This window comes from Rutidosis leptorrhynchoides, chromosome 3 (assembly GCF_046630445.1).
Source record: "Rutidosis leptorrhynchoides isolate AG116_Rl617_1_P2 chromosome 3, CSIRO_AGI_Rlap_v1, whole genome shotgun sequence".
In the NCBI taxonomy this organism is placed as follows: Eukaryota; Viridiplantae; Streptophyta; class Magnoliopsida; order Asterales; family Asteraceae; genus Rutidosis; species Rutidosis leptorrhynchoides.
The window spans coordinates 628754950-628761549 of NC_092335.1; the positions used below are offsets into that span (position 1 = coordinate 628754950).

The 6600-nt window shown below is 34.3% G+C and overlaps 1 non-coding gene across 1 annotated transcript; it reads right to left on the minus strand.

Moving 5' to 3' along the window:
* Positions 1-707: 707 nt before the first annotated feature.
* On the minus strand, positions 708-814 carry LOC139903369 (small nucleolar RNA R71). The gene has a single exon (XR_011778194.1). It is a non-coding gene; the product is annotated as a small nucleolar RNA R71 (small nucleolar RNA).
* Between the last annotated feature and the right edge of the window lie 5786 nt (positions 815-6600).

The window sequence follows — 6600 nt, forward strand, 5'->3', positions numbered from 1 at the left end:
AGTGAATGCACCGAGCAAGATGTTCACCACCTTTTGTACGTTCACCACCTGTAACTAGATCAAGACATTTAGCAAATATTACTGCCGTTAATTTTTCTTTAGAATCGTCATCCAGTCGACCAAGTACTCCAGTTCAAATTTCCGATAATCCATTTTTTGAACCCGACCTCACAATTGAGAATCCGGAGAATATTCAGGAACGATTCATAGATCCTGAACCACTAAATTTTCCTCCGAAACCACCAATCATTCAAACAGAGATTGTTGAGGAACGAACCATAAAATCAGAATCCTCTAGTGATTCCGATTCAACAAATTCAATTATGGAGAATCTGGAACCTTTAAGTATGGAAGACCGAATGAGAGCTAAACGCACTGGCCAAGGTCACGCAATTACTCATCCAGACATTAATGCGCCAGATTATGAAATCAAAGGACAAATTCTACACATGGTGACTAATCAATGCCAATTTAGTGGTGCGCTGAAGGAAGATCCAAATGAACATCTACGTACCTTTAATAGGATCTGCACACTATTTAAAATCCGAGAAGTGGAGGATGAACAGATATATGTCATGTTATTTCCCTGGACTTTAAAAGGAGAAGCCAAAGATTGGTTGGAATCGTTACCTGAAGGGGCGATTGATACATGGGACGTTTTAGTTGAAAAATTTCTTAAACAATTCTTTCCGGCATCTAAAGCCGTAAGACTTCAAGCAGAAATTGTTACGTTTACACAGAAGACAAATGAAACTCTATATGAGGCGTGGACTAGATTTGGAAAGTTGTTAAGAGGATGTCCGCAACATGGTTTAGACACCTGTTAAATAGTACAAATATTCTACCAAGGATGCGACATCACTACAAGGAAAGACATAGATATAGCAGCTGGTGGTTCTATTATGAAGAAAACCGAAACTGATGCTTACAAAATTATTGATAACACTGCTTCCCACTCACATGAGTGGCACCAAGAAAAAAATATCGTTAGATCATCTAAAGCAGCTAGAGCCGATTCTAGCCATGACTTAGATTTCATTTCCGCAAAGATAGATGCTGTCGAGAGACGAATGGAAAAGATGACTAAAGATATTCACTCAATACGAATTAGTTGTGAGCAGTGTGGAGGACCACATTTGACAAAAGATTGTCTCAGTATTGAATTAACAATAGAACAAAGAGAGAATATTCCATACATAAACCAAAGACCTGGAAATAATTATCAGAATAATTATCAACCGCCAAGACCGATTTACAATCAAAACCAGAATTATAACCGAAATATTCCATACAATAACCAACAAGGTCCTAGCAATCAACAAGTATCCAATAATACTTACAATCAGCAAAGACCTAATTTTCAAAACAAACCACCACAACAAACCGATGATAAAAAGCCGAATTTAGAAGATATGATGACGAAGCTAGTTGAAACTCAAACGCAATTTTTCACATCTCAGAAACAAACTAATGAACAAAATGCTCAAGCATTTAGAAATCAACAAGCTTCTATTCAGAATCTGGAACAAGAAGTAAGTAACCTAGCAAGGTTAATAGGTGAAAGAAAACCGGGAAGTCTACCTAGTGATACAAATGCTAACCCCCGAAATGAAACAGCTAAAGCTATTACCACAAGAAGTGGCACAATACTTAAACCACCTAAAATACCTGTAACTTCTGATGAAGCTATTCCTACTCCACAAGAACCACAACCTAATCAAGATAAGGAAAAAGAACCGGTAGTTGAAAAGGTTAATGAAGATAACACAGTTAAGGCTAAACCTTATGTTAAACCATACCAACCACCACTTCCTTACCCGAGTAAAATGAAGAAAGAGAAACTTGAAGCCGAGCAATCCAAATTCTTGGATATGTTTAAACAGATAAATGTAAATCTTCCTTTCATTGATGTGATTTCAGGAATGCCTAGATATGCTAAATTCTTGAAAGATCTAATCTTAAATAGAAAGAAAATGGAAGAACTCTCGGCTGTTACCATAAATGCTAATTGTTCAGCAGTGCTGTTGAATAAGATACTAGAAAAATTATCTGATCCAGGAAGTTTCACAATTCCATGTTTTCTGGGTAGTCTTAGTTCAATAGAAGCATTGGCAGACTTAGGTGCTAGTATAAATCTAATGCCGTATTCACTATACGCTAAACTAGACCTTGGAGAATTGAAACCAACCAGAATAAGCATACAACTAGCCGATAGATCAATAAAATATCCTAGAGGGATAATGGAGAACATGCTAGTTAAAGTTAGTACTTTAGTATTTCCAGTAGATTTTGTTGTTCTGGACATGAAAGAAGATTTTCAAGTTCCTCTCATATTAGGAAGACCATTCTTAAACACGGCTAAAGCAATGATAGACATGTTCGGTAAGAAATTGACCCTAAGTATAGAGGATGAGAGTGTTACCTTTTCGGTTGATAGAGCAATGCAACAACCACAATCTGCAGATGATACATGTTATTATATTCAAACTATAGATGCACATGCAGAATTATTAGAAGAATTTCCAGAATTACAAGGAACAGGAGAATGTTCTTTAGGAGAAGGTAATGAACCAATTGATGAAGCTGAAATGTTAGCTACACTTATAGCTAATGGATATGAACCAACAACAGAAGAAATTCAAATGCTAAAAGAAGAAGACAGATATCGATATAAATCATCGATAGAAGAACCTCCGAAATTAGAGTTAAAGCCACTTCCAAACCATTTGGAATACGCTTATTTACATGGTGAATCTGAATTACCTGTAATAATATCGTCTTCTCTTACTGAAAATGAGAAATCACAACTCATTTCTGTGTTGAAAGCTCATAAACCAGCCATTGCATGGAAGATTCATGATATTAAAGGAATAAGTCCTTCGTATTGCACACATAAAATCCTTATGGAAGAAGGTCATAAAATGTATGTGCAACGCCAACGAAGACTAAATCCTAATATGCAAGATGTAGTTAAGAAAGAGATTATTAAACTGCTAGATGCAGGTTTAATTTATCCAATTTCTGATAGTCCATGGGTAAGCCCAGTTCAATGCTTGCCTAAGAAGGGTGGCATGACTGTCATTACAAATGAGAAAAATGAGCTTATTCCTACTAGGACTGTAACAGGATGGCGTGTGTGTATTGATTATAGAAAATTAAATGACGCCACCAGAAAAGATCACTTTCCCTTACCTTTCATTGATCAAATGTTGGAAAGATTAGCCGGAAATAGTTACTATTGTTTTCTAGATGGATTTTCCGGATATTTTCAAATTCCAATAGCACCCGAAGATCAAGAGAAAACCACATTCACGTGCCCTTATGGTACTTTTGCTTACAAACGCATGCCATTTGGACTTTGTAACGCCCCTGCAACCTTTCAAAGGTGTATGATGGCGATTTTTCATGACATGATAGAAGAATGCATGGAAGTTTTCATGGATGACTTTTTAGTCTTCGGTGATACATTTGAATCATGTCTAGTTAATCTGGAACGAATGCTTATTAGATGCGAATAATCAAATCTAGTACTTAATTGGGAGAAATGCCATTTCATGGTTAAAGAAGGCATCGTTCTTGGTCATAAAATTTCAAAAGAAGGAATTGAAGTGGATAGAGCTAAAGTAGATGTAATTGCTAAACTTCCACATCCCACCAATGTTAGAGGAGTTAGGAGTTTTCTAGGGCATGCCGGTTTTTACCGACGTTTCATAAAAGATTTTTCTAAAATTGCCACTCCTATGAATAAACTCCTAGAAAAGGATGCTCCATTCATCTTTTCTGATGAGTGTATCAAATCTTTTAATATTCTTAAAGAGAAACTCACTAATGCGCCGATCATGATAACACCAAATTGGAATCTACCATTTGAACTAATGTGCGATGCAAGTGATTTTGCAATGGGAGCCGTTTTAGGACAAAGGATTGAAAAACGATTTCAACCTATATATTATGCTAGTAAGACGTTACAAGGAGCACAAACGAACTATACAACTACTGAAAAAGAACTCCTTGCTATTGTCTTTGCTTTTGACAAATTTCGATCATATCTCGTTCTAGCAAAAACGGTGGTTTATACCGACCATTCTGCTCTTAGATACCTATTTTCGAAACAAGATGCTAAACCAAGATTAATCTGTTGGATCTTACTCTTACAAGAGTTTGATATTGAAATCCGAGATAAAAAAGGAGCAGAAAATCTCGCTGCTGATCATCTTTCTCGTCTTGAAAATCCCGAATTAGAAGTTCTAAATGAATCGGCCATACAAGACAACTTTCCCGATGAATATCTATTGAAGATAGATTATAAAGAAATTCCATGGTTTGCAGACTATGCAAACTATTTAGTATGTGGATTCCTTGAAAAAGGATTATCGTACCAAAGACGAAAGAAATTCTTCAGTGATATAAAACACTATTTTTGGGAAGATCCACATCTGTTTAAAAGTTGTCCCCATGGAATAATACGCCGATGTGTATTTGGAGATGAAGCTAGTAAAATATTAAACCATTGTCACACAGGACCAACAGAAGGGCATTATGGGCCTCAACTAACAGCAAGAAAAGTTTATGATGCTGGATTCTATTGGCCTACAATTTACAAAGACGCACACCTTCTTTGCAAATCCTGTGATACTTGTCAAAGGGCCGAAAAAATAAGTCAACGTGATGAAATGCCACAAAATGTCATCCAAGTATGTGAAGTATTTGACATTTGGGGTATTGACTTTATGGGTCCATTTCCAAAATCTCATAATAATCTATATATACTCGTAGCTATTGATTATGTATCTAAATGGGCGGAAGCACAAGCTCTCCCAACTAACGATGCACGAGTTGTAGTCAACTTTTTAAAACGTCTTTTTGCAAGGTTTGGAACACCGAAAGCTTTAATAAGTGATCGGGGTACTCATTTCTGTAATAATCAACTTGAGAAAGTTCTTAAAAGATATGGAGTAACTCATAAAATCTCCACCGCATATCATCCACAAACAAGTGGACAAGTTGAAAATACCAACCGAGCTTTAAAACGTATTCTAGAGAAAACCGTAGGATCAAATCCGAAGGAATGGTCTATTAAATTGGAGGATGCACTCTGGGCTTTTAGAACAGCCTACAAAACTCCAATTGGAACCACACCCTTTAGACTTGTTTATGGAAAAGCATGTCATCTTCCAGTAGAAATTGAACACAAAGCATTTTGGGCTTTGAAGACATGTAATCTTGATTTACATGAAGCCGGATGTCACACCCCCAAATTAGGGCCTAGGGTATTTGTGACTAATTATATCAAATCACAGTTGTATAAACGAGAACGACTCTATATGAGACGTTTTGAATAAAACATTTATTAATAAAACAGCGGAAGCATTAAAAGTTTTACATCAAATTTAAACTGAAATAATAATAATAGTCTTAATGCAAAGTAAATGTAATGAAATGAAGACTCCATGTAGCAGCATTCAATTCATCAGGTAGCAATCATGGCAATCATCTTATTCGTCACCTGAGACAAAACATGCTTAAAGTGTCAATCAAAAAGGTTGGTGAGTTCATTAGTTTATCAAAATCAATCATTTCCGTTATAATAATAGGCCACAAGATTTCAGTTTCATAAATATCCGTACACTAGCAAGTGTATAAAAGCATTCTATAAGTTGTAGTCACCCGGTAACAAGCCTTAACGTTCATGTTTTACCCTCTGAAGTACACCAGATCAGGTGTGTTTAAAATAACCTCGAAGTACTAAAGCATCCCATAGTCAGGATGGGGTTTGTCAGACCCAATAGATCTATCTTTAGGATTCGCGCCTACCGTACATAGACAAGTAGTTTAATGTTACCAAGCTAAGGGTATATTTCTGGTTTAAACCCACATAGAATTAGTTTTAGTACTTGTGCCTATTTCGTAAAACATTTATAAATCAGCGCATGTATTCTCAGCCCAAAAATATATATTAAAAGGGAGCAAATGAAACTCACCTTAAATAGCAGTTGAAGTATTCCACGCAAGAAAGGAAAGTAAAGCAAGTAAGTGACCGAGATATCAACTAGAAGTAGTTCTTTAAGAGAGAAATGAGAGATTAAGGTGTAAGTTTGAAATGAGAAATGTATGTGGTATTTATAGTTGAAAATGTTAGGTAAAAAAAATTAAAATAAAATAAGTAAATCTTAAAAGTTAAAATAAGAAAAATTATTTTGTATTTTTATTAAAAGTAAATCTTAAAAGTTAAAATAAGAAAAAGTAGTTTGTATTTTTATTAAAAGTAAAATCTTAAAAGTTAAAATAAGAAAAAGTAGTTTGTATTTTTATTAAAAGTAAAATCTTAAAAGTTAAAATAAGAAAAAGTATTTTGTATTTTTATTAAAAGTAAATTTTAAAAGTTAAAATAAGAAAAAGTAGTTTGTATTTTTATTAAAAGTAAAATCTTAAAAGTTAAAATAAGAAAAAGTAGTTTGTATTTTTATTAAAAGTAAAATCTTAAAAGTTAAAATAAGAAAAAGTATTTTGTATTTTTATTAAAAGTAAATCTTAAAAGTTAAAATAAGAAAAAGTAGTTTGTATTTTTATTAAAAGTAAAATCATAAAAGTTAAAATAAG